The sequence below is a fragment of the Acipenser ruthenus genome, chromosome 23, assembly GCF_902713425.1.
Source record: "Acipenser ruthenus chromosome 23, fAciRut3.2 maternal haplotype, whole genome shotgun sequence".
Lineage (NCBI taxonomy): Eukaryota > Metazoa > Chordata > Actinopteri > Acipenseriformes > Acipenseridae > Acipenser > Acipenser ruthenus.
This window is the reverse complement of record NC_081211.1, coordinates 10,112,260-10,128,336: the sequence shown is the minus strand read 5'-3', so window position 1 is coordinate 10,128,336 and position 16,077 is coordinate 10,112,260. Positions and strand designations below refer to the sequence as shown.

General features: G+C 40.7%; 1 protein-coding gene across 3 annotated transcripts in view; it reads right to left on the bottom strand.

The window, feature by feature from the left end:
- Positions 1-11,820, bottom strand: part of LOC117969377 (phosphatase and actin regulator 4-like) — a 68,055-nt gene extending 56,235 nt beyond the window's left edge. The window contains exon 1 of one of the 3 annotated variants that reach the window (XM_058997748.1): positions 11,727-11,820. The gene's annotated coding sequence lies outside the window, so the exon portion shown is untranslated. The other 2 variants (XM_058997747.1, XM_058997749.1) reach the window with 2 other exon arrangements.
- Positions 11,821-16,077: the final 4,257 nt, after the last annotated feature.

Below are 16,077 nucleotides of genomic sequence, written 5' to 3'. Positions count from 1 at the left end.
TACTGTATAACTTGCCTTGGAATTGACACATATCTGAAGCAGGCATGGAACTGTAATATTATACAAAGACTCAGTAGCTCTGCAATGCAAAACATCATAATAAAACACTTCAAATATACACTGGGAGTGCTCAAGTCACAATATAAAACCAATAGAGACAGCACAACAATAACATTCTAATAAGCCTGTTTAAATTTATACAGTGCTCCCCCTTTATAAGGCAGCCCTTTATACGGCAGAACAGGTTATAAGGCAGTGCGATCATGGCTCCCATTTGCCCCATCATGCCATTACACCAACACTAGTAGTCACGTTATAAGGCGGAACACAAACAGCACAGTATCTTAACTATGGCTCCCGACTACAGCGTTAAAGGGGGAGCAATGTATAAAGTTTGCCAATTTAGTGAAAGCATGGAGTTCACTTTGAATATAAGTATTATTCAAAATGAACTTCGATGTCTTGGACAGATTTCACGCCGCGTAGAGCTGCTGCTGTACTTTTAAAAGACACACTGTGTAGCCATCAGCCTGCAACGCTGGTCTGGTCATAACAAATAACAAAGCCCCCCACCACGTACTTACTAACAGGTTAAGAGCTTGGTAATATTAGGAATCCACTGTGCTGCAGATGGAAGTATCCTGCCAGTGTATCGAGTGCAGGGCTCCAGCCATCCCTTTCACAGCATGTTCTCGATCAGAGGCTTCACGTCATCTACAGCCTGCCCCAGAAAAAACTGTTCACCGCAGGGACGAGTGTCCCACTTCTTGAGAAACCCATTGGCTTTTTACAGAAATCTTTACTTATTCTTCCTCTTCGTGATAAAGTGGGTTACAAACTACTTGGAGGACGACAGAGAGAATAAATGCTTTTCTATTGTTGGGTTACAAAAGTGCCCTTGTAAATTCTCTAGGATATAACCTGGCACTCTGGCTCTCACCTGTATACCTGTGGAAATGCATTCATCTCGTGATTTGGAGGAGAAACACAACATTTCATTAACTTGTACCTGGTGGGAAAACATTTTGAGGAAGTTACGAAATGAATGGATGAAATGCCTAATGACATTCCAATAAGATACAGTGCAGGTTTAAAATATCAAAAAAATGATCACTCCTCCATAATCCTGACAGCAGTGCGCAGGCCAAGGAAATATAAACACATCACTGATGAACAAGGTACAAGACAGTGGATCTGGTAAGCAGTCAATGCAAAACCCCTTGTGGCCTCTTGCCTCACGGCGGTAGTCCCAGGGATGGAAATAAGACTCAATGCACAGCAGTTTAATGCATTCCAGGTATTACCAGGAGCTTGATTAGATATGCAACAGGTTCAGGACCAAACTGCTATGTAATGGGATCCTTACTTCCATTCCTATTGTGTAAAACTGAACCTGATTGTGAGACGCACACTGCAGCTTTAAAATCAGCTGAAACAAGAGCCCCTTGGTGGTGTTTAGGACAAACTCTGTGGAGGGTGTGTTCCTGAAGCAGGAATGTGCCTGCAGTGTGTACCTGAAGCAGGTCTTTGCAAAGACTTGCCTGCTCGGATCAGCCTGCTTCCAGAGCACATTCCAAAGCCATCCAGATCAGGAACCCCTCTTTGCTTCTTGACTGATAAACAGTGCAATTCAGACTCAGCTGAAACAGGCCAGGGTGAGCTTGACCGGCCCTTGAATTGCTAGCCATACATACAGTCTGCATTGAAATCTGCCTGTAGATCCCAGTGCAGGCAGGGTGTCTGTTTGAGCGTGCAGACACACAGATAGAAGCATCCTTCACTCACTGCAGGTTTGCAGGGAGATATCATCACTAAAGAGGGAATGGAGTTCATGGAATTAACACTGGAACCGCCACGGCAGTCATTGACGGTTTTCAATTTTAAAATTTAAATTACTCTGCGTGTGTTAAAGATCCGCTACAATACGCTTATTTTATATGTATACAAGCCAGTTTTAATCTCTACCTCCGCTGAGTTTACAGCAGTATGTATTTGAATAAAATATTGCTTTTGACGTCTAGATATGTGTTATCCAAATCTCTATTGTAATCCTATTAATTCCTTGGAGAACTGCCATCTGGCTGTCTACGTGAGCATATATAGTCTGCTGTCTTATAATATTACTATTACAAGAACTTTTCGATAAATCTTGATATTTTTGCATTTTGCTTTGAGAGCAACTACAGATATATTTGCATTGGCAGCAGAAATTTGGAAAGACTTCACTGAAAACAGCACTGCCTGTTTCAAGTTAATCATAAAACATTACATGGACAAGCAGCTGTTTCCGACAAAAGCACAGTGTCGCTGGACACAATGCACGTCAAACAAACCTGTCTAATTTGGGATCAAGTTTTGGCTGGCAGCGGACCCTATCCCTACCTGTGCAAAGATGAAACTCGCCTAGCTGGTCAGAGACTGGATGACAATGTGGTTCTTAGGCTCATGTAACCGTGCTTAGAGGGTTACCAATGACATTTTCTTATTTCTCTGTAATTAGCAAAACAGGTGAAGAAGAAAAAAAACAAAAAACAGCCTGGTTGGAACAGTAAACAAAGCGAGAAGAGAGTTCCCACCATCTGCGCAAAACTTAGTAATCAGTGAAAGCAATCACCGGTGCCAAGTAACTAAATGCAATAAAAATCAAACTTCTGATATCTGTGCCCAGTGTGAAAGAGCAGTATGTGGTAAATGCACACGACAAGTTGATAAGCGTTACATCTGTGTGGATTGTGCTAATATGGGGGCTACTTTGAAGTGCGTTTCCCTGAATGTGAATTCCCGTTACACAATGGGAACTGAGTTATTTTCTTTTTTATAAATAATTATTTTGATTTTACAATTCTGTATGTAGGCCTACATATAACCAATTTACAGAAAATAAATAATAGGAAAAAAACAAAAATAGGAAAAACAAAAATAGGAGGAGTGGCAAACACTGTTGCAGCAGCAAAGGTCATTCAAAATGATCTAGACAGCATTCAGAACTGGGCAGACACATGGCAAATTACATTTAATAGAGAAAAGTGTAAGGTACTGCACACATGCAATAAAAATGTGCATTATAAATATCATATGGGAGATACTGAAATTGAAGAAGGGAACTATGAAAAAGACCTAGGAGTTTATGTTGACTCAGAAATGTATTCATCTAGACAATGTGGGGAAGCTATAAAAAAGGCCAACAAGATGCTCGGATATATTGTGAGAAGTGTTGAATTTAAATCAAGGGAAGTAATGTTAAAACTTTACAATGCATTAGTAAGACCTCACCTAGAATATTGTGTTCAGTTCTGGTCACCTCGTTACAAAAAGGATATTGCTGCTCTAGAAAGAGTGCAAAGAAGAGCAACCAGAATTATCCCGGGTTTAAAAGGCATGTCGTATGCAGACAGGCTAAAAGAATTGAATCTAATCAGTCTTGAACAAAGAAGACTACTCGGTGATCTGATTCAAGCATTCAAAATCCTAAAAGGTATAGACAATGTCGACCCAGGGGACTTCTTCGACCTGAAAAAAGAAACAAGGACCAGGGGTCACAAATGGAGATTAGATAATGGGGCATTCAGAACAGAAAATAGGAGGCACTTTTTTACACAGAGAATTGTGAGGGTCTGGAACCAACCCCCCAGTAATGTTGTTGAAGCTGACACCCTGGGATCATTCAAGAAGCTGCTTGATGAGATTCTGGGATCAATAAGCTACTAACAACCAAACGAGCAAGATGGGCTGAATGGCCTCCTCTCGTTTGTAAATGTTCTTATGTTCTTATGTACAGCTGGTTACACAACATTTTCTTTTGAAATGTTTATTTCATTATAGTTTTCATTTTGTGAAGTCGTGCTAAGCAGTAGGCTAATATGAAAGCCTTTTATGATATTTTTGTAAATAATTACTTCGTTTTTACATTTTTGTACGTACATATATATAGCAGTTTACACAATATCTTTTGAAATGTTTATTTTATTAGTTTTTCATTTTTTTTACGTCATGCATTATATCCGCTAATTTAAAAAATAAAGCCTTTTATGTTTATTTTTTCATTTAAATAGTGTTTCTGCTATGCAAATGTTAGATATGATGTTCATAAATAAAACTTTTAAGTTTATCTGATAGTTTGTGTGTCATTTTCATATCGAAGCTGTTTAAAATGTACCCCTCAAAATGACTACCGCTGGCGTTTCTAGGTAGTAGCATAAAGCCAGCAGTTCTAGTGTTAACAGGGATAAGAAAGCCAGTAACATGGGGTGTTCGTTTAGGGTTAAACACTTTTAAATGTTTACATTTTTACAAAGTGGGAATGTTTGGTACCAAACATAAAAGCCATCCCAAGAAGCCCTTCTAAATGTATTTGTGTAAAATTGAATGCATTTAATTTCATGTGGAAAAGACTATGAAGACAGTTTAAACTTACTAACATGTTTAGGCCTATAACGTTTAGGCAAAGTTTTAAATGTTAAACACTTGACTAACTTAAGATTTTAAACCCTAAACTACTAAGACCCCTTCCAGAAGCCATTACCTCTGTGCCCTTTTTTCAGTGTTTTCATTATTTCAAAGCCCTCTCAGGTTTACTGCATGCCTCATTCAAAGGGTAGGGTCTTTCACACAGTGATCCCAAGTGATTGAGGATGTGTCCAGGCTTAAAACTTTCAGCTGTTCAGACCACTGATCTAGGAACCCCAGTATATCACTCGAGATAAGACAACTCTGAACACAGCAGACAGATACAAATTTCTCAGCGGTGCCCACATACATGACTCAGTAACCTTGCGATTATCTTTGCTTCCAGACTCACAGCCCCCCTGGTAAGTGGGAGTGTTGGGATACCAGGTCCTGATTTCAGGGTTAGGGTTTAACAGCCATGGAGTAAACGTTTATTAGTTCAAAGACTACCGGGCGGATCCCGAGTGGCGCATCCGGTAAAGGCACTCCGCGTAGAGTGCAGGATGCGCCCTATAGCTTGGAAGTCGCCGGTTCAAGTCCAGGCTATTCCACTGCCAACAGTGGACAGAAGCTCCCAGGTGGCGACGCACAAATGACCGTCTTCGTCTCTCCTGAGTCAGCACGGGTGTGGCAGCGGTGAGCCGGGTTGAAATAAAAATAATCGGGCATTTCAAATTGAGGAGAAAAATCAGAAAAATAATTGCCGATTACAAATTTAAAAAAATATATATTATATGCTGCACCTGGATAGAATCATTAGTAAAATGAATAGAATATGTATGAGCCAGTGGTCCTAGGTACAGTCAGCACTGCCTAATTGGGATGCTGATAATCACAATTTCAACTGGGAGACTGTTCTTCCCGGTGCTATTTATGTTGTTTAATTGGAGATGGTTTTTCAGAGCAAGGCAGGTTCGCGTGGCACACTGCAGTGACTATGTGATTACGCTGTGACTTCCTGTGGTTTCTTAGGCTGCTGTGGCAAAGAAAGTTGCTGTGTCAACATCGCAGGTGCCTCGCCTTGTGATAAGATTGGATTTCATCCTTTTTCATTTCATATAGAAAACAAAAAACAGCGATTCATTTTGTTTAGAGGAATAAAAAAAACTATTGACTTATTTTAAATGATGTATTTAACATTGAATCATAATGTGATTTCATTCTTTCTTTTCATTTAGAAACAAAAAGTGTGACTAAGGTCGTCTCAAACTCCTCTATGTATTGGGACAGCCTCTTATTCGTGATGTTTTTCACTTCTCCCGAGGCGTCCTGATGAAGCGGTGTTGACTCTACTTTAAGCATTCACTGCACTGGGACACCGAGCATGCAGCTACAAGTACAGGGGGCTGGAGAGGGTAAGGAAAGGGTAAGGAAAGGGGGAGTGTACTGTAATTCTTTCAGTGTTTATAAGGTGTATACAGGCCAAACAGTACCGGTCAGTGAATCTCTCACCATTTAAAAGCACTGCATCACCCTCCGGTAGACTTGAGCACAGTAAGGGGCTGTGTGTACTGTCCCTACTCTCCATGGCATGCACTTTGTTTTTCATTCTACTTTCACAATTACAATGTTGTTGTCTTAATGAGCCATGCTGAGTTAGGACTGCCTCGCTATACCAGTCACCGCTCCTGTTCTGTGTAATATGAAGGAAGTTGTCTGCGCTTTCCATGCCACTAAAACAGCCCAAAATTAGACTAAAAGAGTATTCTTCGATGAAAAGATTTCCTGGTACAGTATATCCCTGTAGAATTTTACAAAGTGCATCATAAACAAAAGAGAGAAACACAGGATTCCACCAAATGTCATCTGAAATAAATGTCAGCATTTCAAACAATGTATCATTTGATGAATGATTACATCAGAACTTTCCGGATGATAATACTACAACAGCCAGCCTGGAGGGATCTACAGTACAGAGACAACTGAGTGGGTTTGAGAACTCTACAGTACAGAGACAACCGAGAGGATTTGAGAACTCTACAGTACAGAGACAACCGAGAGGGTTTGAGAGCTCTACAGTACAGAGACAACCGAGAGGGTTTGAGAACTCTACAGTACAGAGACAACCGAGAGGGTTTGAGAACTCTACAGTACAGAGACAATTGAGAGGGTTTTAGATACTAGTGCTGGATAAACTGAAAAAACAAACAGCCCTGTTAATACCAGAACAAGACAAGTGAAGTGAAATGAAATGAAAGCCCACAGATTCCACTCTGGCAGCGCAGCAGGACTAGTTTCCAACCTGATGGAACACAAAGCAGCTTTGTAGCTTTGAACTAGGTGATCTTCTTCATGAGAATCCCCAAGATGCTGACTGCTTAGCAAAAAAACTTCCGATTGACAACGGACTTGCTATCAGTGTACACTCCGCACTACGTATTCATTTTTATACTTAAAATCTGTCAGGACATCTTTTTAAACTAGTGGGGAAAATAACAAAGCACAACGTTAAATTAGGCGTCTGCAAAAATGATTTGCGAGTTAAAAGTAGGATGAGGGATAATTCACGTAATTTGTCAACTCTGTTTGAAATAAAATTAAAGGGACCAGAATTAGGCTGAGGCAAGATATGAAGGTAGAAGCAATTATGAAACAGAATCAGCTAAATTTGTTTAAAAGGGACTTCACCTGATTAAAAATAAAACCCGAAAACTTCAAGCCCTACTTGTGTGTGTTCACTTTTTCCAAAATATTTTATTTCTCAGCAATATCGACCTCTAATATGGGGCACAACAAATTATTTGAAAATAAAATACAGTGCATGGATACCATCGTATTATTTTCCACTAACGTGGGATACTATCGTATTATTTTCCACTGTTCATTGCGCTGCTAGGAACTGTAACCAAACTATTGTAATACAGTGCACTCCATTTATATGAATCACATCTGGACTGATATGATTACAATTAGCAGGAGTGCCTGCTCGCATCAGCAGTTTAAATACAGTATACAAATGCCAATGGTGCTCAATCATTGAGGACAATACATCAAAACAATCAAAACAAGTCCTCGTGGGTAAGCAGCTAGTTACATGACTACGATCATGTTTACTCAAGGCTGCAGAATCCTATTTTACTGCAGTATACTTGAGCGATCGTCTCGTGAGGGTGCCTAGTTTAACTGCAATGTGGTGTTACATGTAATGGCCTTTGAATTAAAATGACATTACAGTACAGTATTTTACTGTCAGGACTACCACTGCATTTAAGCATCTGTGGCTTGCTTTTATCAGTTGTGATGCAAATCTCACAGTTTTTCACTAAGTGGAGATGCATTCTTATAAGCTGATTGCTTGATTCTTACAAGCAGAGTATTTTAACATGGTTAGCATAGGAATGATTTTATCCCAGTGGTTTTGATCACTATATGTGGTTGATTCTTGTATCAGTAATTCTTATAAACGGAGTGCACTGTAGTAATAGTGTGTGGACACATTACGCCCGACTAAACATGAAACGGTACTTCAGCGTGGACGCTTTGAGCTGGATTAATAAAAACGTTTTTTGAGTGCGGTTCTTGAGATCGGTTATGTAGTGTGGACTGGGCCTAAAGGTAAATATCCTTAATATTGCTGGGTAAGCCAAATATGAGGCTTATTGCTGCCACCTACAGGACTGGAGTGTGCCTAATGCGGTTACATTGCAGAACAGGTTTTTTTTTTTTTTTTTTTTTAAACAATCAAGTATTTTACGGTCATTTTGCTGCAGTGTAATAGATTACCGTGAATATGCATGTCTGCGTCCCTTTCCATTCTGTGCGTCCCATGAACACAAGACAAAATATTTTTCCGTCCAATGGATTTATTTTGCATCTAGGACGCAAAATGTTACGAGACCTCTGCATATATGAACACAAAGCAGACTTCAGGCCGACTTTCCGTATGACATCATCAATCTGATTATGTAGATTAGTATCAGAGATCCAAGGAACAAGTTTGGTGCAGAACAACAAGGAAAAACACAGAAAAAAACAGATTTTCTATGATGTTTTTGTTTTACATTTGGGGAGGGGCAAAACACATGCAAGGCTTTTTTGGTTTGTTTGATAATAACCAAATCAATAGTAAAACATATAAATATGAACACAGGCAACTTTGCTTTAAATTTACATAAACACATCTGTCTAATAAAACCGCTTCCGGAATTCAAGTTCAGTGTTGATTGAGGCTTCAGTTTACTGCAGTCAGTATCAAGAGCTGTTCAAAGAGGCCGAAATCAATAAAAATCACCCCTGAAGATCAGAGTTTGGCAAGGACAGACTTCACATCGATGTGCGGTTTGTACTTCATGCAGCAAGGCTGTAGATTCCACTCGTAGGCACACCATTGCAGAACACATGGGAAGCACTAAACACATTGAATGAAAGGAAACGTGAACAGCAAACCTGAGATTCTTTTCTGTGTTCAGCACGAGCGTCTCACGACAATCTGGCTGGAGAAAGCTGCAGCTCGATTTTACAACAGCCATCTGGATGACAAAGACTAACTCTGAGGTGAACTGACATGAATATTGTTTTATTTTACTTTTTACAACAGGGAACTATTTGGAATATTTGAAGTAAAAAAATAATAATAATAATAATAATAATAATAAAAAAATAAGGAAGTTTGTTTTATTGAATAATGGCACTCGTAAGCTTGTAACTTGCTTTGAAAGTGTAACAATTTGTATTTCCACTGTACTAGTGCAATGCCTGTTGTTGTGATTATTATTGTTAATGTTATTCTACTGGTGACAGAGCAGTAGTTTATTACGTATCGCTTCTCTTAATGAAGTTGCCGTAGCTATACATGTTTTGTTACAGCCATATGTTCAGTAATCTTCCAAGAGAAGGGGTAATGCTAATGATCAGTCTTTACTGGTAATGGGCAGGGACTAGAGAATAATAACGACAATGATAATATTAACGAGTAAATGATAGAATAGGTTAACGATCGTGTTTGTAAACAAAGATGGTATTCATGCAGGTTAAACAAATACGTATAACTGAGAAGAAACAGGTGTCATGTAAATGATATGAATGGTTATTGTAAATGGAATGAATGTTAAATAATAGCGTTTATTTGTATAAAATGATTCTAGGTGTAACCGGTTATTGAATAATTCATTCATTCATATTTAATGCCGTGTCTGTCCTTAGTTGGGAGCAGTAGTATTAGGTGGTCAGTCGTGAGCTTGTCTTGTGGATGTCAGTCGTTTGCGTACAACCTGTTAGTCATATTCATTACGAAAATAAATATTTCTACCTGTGAACACTAGCAAGTTGCTGTTTCCTGCGTTCTATATACCTCCATGGTCTTGAGAGAATAATGTGATTATGGGAGGGGTGGAAGCTCGGACCATCACCATGTTACACAACAGAACATTGAATAGTCAATAATATATATGTTTCTATACCAAAAAGTTGCTACTGTGCTGCACTGAAAAATATATATATATTACTAAGAAACATCTGCTACAGATCAAGGATTAGTGTCCCGTAGCTCTTCCATTCTGAGTGCAGGATATCACTCCATAAAAAATGTAATTTAAAAAAGCAATTTGCCACTTGTTAGGCCTGCTTTTCAGTCACATGTGTGAACGCGCAAAGGCGCCTTAAACGGCAAATGTGAACGGGGTCGCAGACCGAAAAATGCAGCAGCCCTGAGGCGGCCTGGCCTGCACAGTACTGTGAACGGGGTCTAGGTCTCCCGGGCTCCTGGAAAAAGGGGCTTTGTGTTCCTCAGTTTAAGAGAAAGCAAACCTATAGGACTGGTTGTGTAGTTAATTAGCACAATCCTCCTCCTTCAGCCTGGCTGCATATTGCCCAAAACGCACATTCAAAACAGTGGAAACATCATGGTAAGAAGTTGAATTTCCTATGAGGCTTAAACCAACACACTCATTCTCATCGCTTTTCAAAAAGAAACACAGGATGTCATAAAATAACTAACAAGAAATACAGCAATTGCAATCCACATCAATACAGACACATATAATAAAGTTCTGAGATTGTTTTAAACTGGAAGATTCTACAACCACACATGAAATATGAATCTGCATCTTTAATATTTTACTACCAGTATGAGTGAAGTCATAATCTCCTCTTTGAAACAGCCCCCCCTGCAAGACACATCATCCACCGGTGTCATGTTATTTTCAGGTATGCACTAAAAACTGGTACTCAGCGCACTGCGCTTGCTCGCACATGCCTAAACAACTTCCGCCAAGAAAGCAGGGCAGCGTCCATTCTAATCTGGTGTGTTATGCTGTTTTCGGTATTTACATCTGATAATATTTATCAGATGCAATACATTGGGTCTTGTCCATTTTTTTATTTATTTTTTTTACTTCTGCAACTTTGCTGCAGACTTCTCATTTTGTCTTGTTTCCAGTTTAAGTTTGCAAAAAAATAATGTATACTTAATGGTAAATGTACCTGTTTGACAACAGCAAAACAGCCATCAGATCGCAATTGATTGCACCTGTACCACAATCTGACAGCGTACCACTTTCTGACATTACACGGGTCAAGTTTTGGTACCCGCACCCCATTCTTAAGATGTACCACGTTCTAACACTACTGCCGCGTTTGAAGTTAAATTAAAACCACAGACTCTAAAGTGAACGACACTGCTTAAACCGCGTTCAAAGAAAAACAAACAAAAACGTCAAAGCTAAATCAAATAGGAAACGACTACGCAGTGTGAAAATTGTTTTTTGCTCGGCATGTCCACAGCTGAGCTCTGCCTGCCCCTCGCCTCTCGCTCTCGTTTAGGGTGTGTTCGTTCGTAACTAGGCGGTATGGTGGATCTTGACAACAGTTTAATTGTGTCCAGTATAAATGTCTTGCCGGACAAGTTTTTCGAATCATAACAGCAAGCGAGACAGCACAAGGTAACGTTTCAAAACCCCATTTCATTAAGCGCAGGGCTTCCACTTCTCTCTGCTCACAATTCCCAAATCCACACATCACAGGCAGTACTTCTGTATTATACAGTCTTACCTTTTTGTGTTAATTTGCTTTCCCGGTCTCTTGTTCGTTCAAACTTGACTTAGTTATTATTAACAGGCAGACATAAAGAATCACAGCAGCCCAAACCGAGACTACAAGAAGCAGTGCTGCCCAAGATCAAATCACAAACCTTCACTGTTTACACTAATCGGCGTCCCTTGTTTTCACATTACATCGTTAATTGAAATGTTTTTAATACGCTTGCCTTCCCTGTGTCACTAGTCCCCTCCTCTTCCTTTAATTTAAGAGTTTAGTTCAGTTAAAACAACACTTCACTTCCTCACCTTTCTTTTCCAGTCCACACCAGGTATCCGCAGCGTTTTTCACTTTTGCCGGAAGTCATTCCAGCGGCATTTTGGGAACTGTAGTTCTAATCCCTATTGGGAAACTGCTCAGCCAACAACGTGAAAAACGACAACACCCAAAAGGCTGTGCAAATTAAAAACAGCGCATGCGGGTTGATTCAAGTCTGCGCTCTGCTTCTAGGGTGACTTCACGGATCTGTTGTTTTGCCGAGGCTACCGTATAGCGCGTAATTAGGAGTAAAACATTCGTCTTGGGTTCTTCAAGCTTATTTTGAAAACCGCAGTAAGCATGCGCCTGTCTCATATACACAATAACACAGCTGGAGATACGCGGAAATGCAAGTATTATCTGCAGGTCGATTTCTTAAAGTTTTTCACTTTTCTCTTTCTCGTCTTAACTCTTTATTAAATTAGTCCCACATAAAAGCTCACGCGCTTATCTCGCTGTACACCCCCGTTGCATAATGTTAGGCGCCTGTTTGCGTGATTATACAATAATGCTGTACGTACTGTGCACAAGGAAAGAGCTTATGAGTGAAGCTAGGCACTGTTCAGTTTTTGAGTTATTTAACATATGCTATTATTACTCTGACAGGTCGTGTCTTTATATACAGTGCCTTGCGAAAGTATTCGGCCCCCTTGAACTTTGCGACCTTTTGCCACATTTCAGGCTTCAAACATAAAGATATGAAACTGTAATTTTTTGTGAAGAATCAACAACAAGTGGGACACAATCATGAAGTGGAACGAAATTTATTGGATATTTCAAACTTTTTTAACAAATAAAAAACTGAAAAATTGGGCGTGCAAAATTATTCAGCCCCTTTACTTTCAGTGCAGCAAACTCTCTCCAGAAGTTCAGTGAGGATCTCTGAATGATCCAATGTTGACCTAAATGACTAATGATGATAAATAGAATCCACCTGTGTGTAATCAAGTCTCCGTATAAATGCACCTGCACTGTAATAGTCTCAGAGGTCCGTTTAAAGCGCAGAGAGCATCATGAAGAACAAGGAACACACCAGGCAGGTCCGAGATACTGTTGTGGAGAAGTTTAAAGCCGGATTTGGATACAAAAAGATTTCCCAAGCTTTAAACATCCCAAGGAGCACTGTGCAAGCGATAATATTGAAATGGAAGGAGTATCAGACCACTGCAAATCTACCAAGACCTGGCCGTCCCTCTAAACTTTCAGCTCATACAAGGAGAAGACTGATCAGAGATGCAGCCAAGAGGCCCATGATCACTCTGGATGAACTGCAGAGATCTACAGCTGAGGTGGGAGACTCTGTCCATAGGACAACAATCAGTCGTATACTGCACAAATCTGGCCTTTATGGAAGAGTGGCAAGAAGAAAGCCATTTCTTAAAGATATCCATAAAAAGTGTCGTTTACAGTTTGCCACAAGCCACCTGGGAGACACACCAAACATGTGGAAGATGGTGCTCTGGTCAGATGAAACCAAAATCGAACTTTTTGGCAACAATGCAAAACGTTATGTTTGGCGTAAAAGCAACACAGCTCATCACCCTGAACACACCATCCCCACTGTCAAACATGGTGGTGGCAGCATCATGGTTTGGGCCTGCTTTTCTTCAGCAGGGACAGTGAAGATGGTTAAAATTGATGGGAAGATGGATGGAGCCAAATACAGGACCATTCTGGAAGAAAACCTGATGGAGTCTGCAAAAGACCTGAGACTGGGACGGAGATTTGTCTTCCAACAAGACAATGATCCAAAACATAAAGCAAAATCTACAATGGAATGGTTCACAAATAAACATATCCAGGTGTTAGAATGGCCGAGTCAAAGTCCAGACCTGAATCCAATCGAAAATCTGTGGAAAGAACTGAAAACTGCTGTTCACAAATGCTCTCCATCCAACCTCACTGAGCTCGAGCTGTTTTGCAAGGAGGAATGGGCAAAAATTTCAGTCTCTCGATGTGCAAAACTGATAGAGACATACCCCAAGCGACTTACAGCTGTAATCGCAGCAAAAGGTGGCGCTACAAAGTATTAACTTAAGGGGGCTGAATAATTTTGCACGCCCAATTTTTCAGTTTTTTATTTGTTAAAAAAGTTTGAAATATCCAATAAATTTCGTTCCACTTCATGATTGTGTCCCACTTGTTGATTCTTCACAAAAAATTACAGTTTCATATCTTTATGTTTGAAGCCTGAAATGTGGCAAAAGGTCGCAAAGTTCAAGGGGGCCGAATACTTTCGCAAGGCACTGTATATACTCAAAGTGCGGTACCACACAGACATTTCAGTTTTGATGTGGATATTTGGTGTTTGTTATGACGTAGTTCACCTGTTTGTGCGGGTTGATCAGAAAGCAGACCTTGCCCAGTTTCTTTACGAGTCGTTTTAGTTGTAGGGGTATATAAGCCTCACGTTCATTAAAGATGTTTGCCCCACGTCACTTGACCCAAATGGACATGCTTTTGTAACTGCAGTATCTCATTGTACTTCACCATTGACACTGACAATCAAACCCCTGATTCAGGTTCCTTTAGCCGTGCTAAGCAAGACATCTTGCCCTTTGTTACTGTGATCAGTACTCTCCACACTCTCATTGCAATCTGTGGGTAGGAGTGCCACTTCACTTTCACTCAGTTACACCAGCTGTAGTGCGGCGAGCGAGCCCACAGGAAGTGATATACAGAGGTGCACTTGAAGAGTGTAAACCTCATTTAAAGTATAGCTGGAAACAGTTCCTTGCCATTGTGAGGTCGCTGGAACAGGGCTGAGCAGCACCTCAGTGCAGTATTACTGTGCAGATAGAGGAAACACACTTTAAACAAGCACTTTGACATGAAGCATTTCAGAAATCTGACCCCGTATGAACCTGTGCTGAAAATGCATACGTGTGAAGATAATAACCTTTTTGAGATTTGTTTTGCCTCCCGGAGTACAGTGGAGCTTGTAGGAAAGTGCTGATTCTCTTAGTGCTGCAGCAGCAGCCTGTGTAGTTCACTGAGTGGAAGAGGGCAAGCAGGCTTCAATGAGGGCGTGTACTACATGTGATTGTGTAGGGAATCTAACCCAACAGGGAAGCAAACCAGGTCTGGTGATGCTGTACACTGTGCAGATGCACCACAGCCATTACATTTGTATTTTTTATTTCCCCCTTCGAGCTGTGACCTGGCAAAGGTCAACCTAAAGTGAAAAAGTGACCCTGACCAGAAAAACCACCCTTGGCTCAAATTAGATGCTCCCATCATGTGCAGCACCTCGTTCGACTCGTAATCAACAGGGCCTGAGAGACAGAAATACCATGAGTACCGTACTCACTTCTGGCAAGTTGCCAGACGAGGGGTAAGTGACGAGTTTTATTCGAACTTCAGCCCAACCCTTTACCCTGTAGGGGATGCAGGTCCTAAAATGTTAGTATTGCTGTAAGAACCTTATGGTACATTCACACTGACACATCCGAGCCGAGCCGAGTCGGAACCTTGCTGAATTCACCCAGCGCGGCTCGGGTCTTTCACACTGTTCAAGCAGCACCGTCCGTGGGACGCAACGTCAAATTCATCTGACAGGCGCGTGGTGGATTTGTTTTGAATTTGTTTTGAAAATGGATCCTGAGGTAGTGGTTCTCTTTTTCTTTCTTTTTATTTTTCACTTGTTACTGAATAAAAATGAAAGCCAACGACGCGCTGAATATGAAAATATGACACGAAATTTACTGAATGAGAAACATTCGGAGCTCACGAGAGCTGTACTGAATCCGCCCATAGAGTCACAAGTGCCTGTGTTTCCCCAGCTTCCCATGGCTGGACTTTTTTCTCCTCCGCATCGATGTTGACAGCCATTGCTCTTCTCATTTTAATGCTAGACTGAAGTGACATGATGACATGCACGTTATCCCTGGGCCCGCTCGGCTCCCAGCCAGTACCAGATAGCTTGTGAGGCCGATGTGTCACGGCTTGGTTCCGGCTCAGCTTGACAAAATGACCAGTGAGAAACAAGCCGTACCGTGAGGGCTCAGCTCGGATGTGCCAGTGTGAAAAAGATATTAGGGACCTGTGGCAAAGTGCTTAACAGTGTGCAGGTGATCAATAATCAGACAAACAACGATAATCCAGGTGCAATGAAGGTTTAATTGTATAATCCATTGCCTGATGGCTAACAGCAGTAAACAATAACAATGTTAATGAAGCAATACAGTGGCGTGTATTGCTTATTTATAATCCGTGGGTTTGCCCAGAAATAATAACAGTCCCGTTTCAGAACACACGTAACACAAACACAAACACAAGCACCAGTCCACAGTGTGTGCTCTAGTGTTCGTGGTGAATACAGTTCTTTAGTGACAACAAAAG